Below are 1,726 nucleotides of genomic sequence, written 5' to 3'. Positions count from 1 at the left end.
GAGATTAACCGTGATCCTGCGAGAGATAGGAAAAAGGCTGGGCACCAAAATATCGCGAAAAATAGTGAATGCGGTGCTTCTCGCGAGATTTTTCCAATCACGCCTTCCCTTAGCTCTCGGTTGTCTCAAGACTTACTGCTGCTTCTAGGTATGGTGTTTGCTGTCTCTCGGCGTTTGACTCCAGTTCGGAATGTCAAAGGCCTTCGTAAATTAAAATCCCGGGATCTCTTTACTGAAAGACTAGTATTTCAAGGAATATTGGTATCAGAAATATTTTATTAAAGATAATACGCTTTCTTGAGATACTAGATGGAAAAATTAAAATGATACTGGCTGTTTGTAATACGACGTTCTTAGCCCAATTCACTTCATTCCCATTTCCCAATTTTTTCTCAAATTCCAGAAATATTTCTCACGCAATTCCTTTTTTTTTTTTTTTTGAAGATCTGGGAGATTTGGTATTAGGACTTGGTATTAGGATTACCTTTGGATTAAGATAGACTTGTAGCAGTTCAGAGCATCAGATGCTTTTAATTATATACCAAAGTGTATTACAATTGGTAGTGTCCCTGTTTTGTAATCATAGTAAAAACAAGCAGTTTAGCTTGTACTCCACCCTACAAAGTAGTCATGTCTCTTCTATCAGTAAATCTACACAAGGAGAAATTTAGAGTAATGCTGAGAAGTTTGTGGCCACTGGAACTGAAGAACCAGGCTAAAATACAAAGCTAGTATTGGGTGAAAGTTCTTAACCTAGTCAGGGCTTGTGTCTTGTTTTGTTTTTCTGTTTTTGTTTTAATATTCTTTTTCCAAGCATATCTTTGATAATAACTGCTATAACGTTGGATTTTACCTAGTTCACTGCAAGGATATTAAGTAGTGTATTTCTACTGGCTTTTCAGTCTCAGACTTGCCACATTTCAAAAATGCTATTCAAACATCCTCCAAAACCATTCCAGCAGATAACTACAGTCCGTGTGAGCAGGGACAGCAGTGTAAGTTTAATAACAAATCTTTGGAAGTGTCTGGGAATACATTTACTACCACAAAGATATCTATAATCATGCTCCTTAAAGCAGGATTCAATTTTTTTTTCTTACCTTTTCCTCTTTATCCTCATTCCTTTGAATCATTACGTAGTGAGTTTCTTAGGGTAGGACTTGACCTTCATTTCTGAATCCCCACTGCTTACCTACAACTGTACTTGGGCCAAGTAGGCAAATATTTTACTGGACCTACAAAACCTTGCTAGACCCACCTCCTCTCCCCTTGCCAATCCTTAGCCATGCTAGCCTTCTTTCTCATGCAGAAAATTCCAGCACTCAGGGCACTTGGCTGGCTCAGTTGGTTAAGCATCTGCCTTAGGCTGAGGTCATCATCTCAGGATCCTGTGATCAAGCCCCGCACTGGTTTCCCTGCCCAGTGGGGAGTCTGCTTCTCCCTCTCCTTTTGCTGCTCCCCCTGCTTATGCTCTCTTGCTCTCTTTCTGTCAAATAAATAAAATCTTAAAAAAAAAAAAAGAAAGAAAGAAAGAAAGAAAAGAAAATTCCTGCAGTCTTTCCTCTCCCAACGTCCTTGAACAGGCATTTTTAACTGCTGGGAAAGGCCCTCCTCCACCTGACCTCTTCACCTCACTAAGGCCTTCTTATTCAGATGTTGATTTAATTGTCTTCCTCTAGACTAGAGGGGCCTTCTCTAGCCCATGACTTGGTCAGGTCCTCTGTTA

Source organism: Ursus arctos, unplaced genomic scaffold (genome assembly GCF_023065955.2).
Source record: "Ursus arctos isolate Adak ecotype North America unplaced genomic scaffold, UrsArc2.0 scaffold_24, whole genome shotgun sequence".
NCBI lineage: Eukaryota > Metazoa > Chordata > Mammalia > Carnivora > Ursidae > Ursus > Ursus arctos.
Note: the sequence above shows the minus strand (reverse complement) of the source record.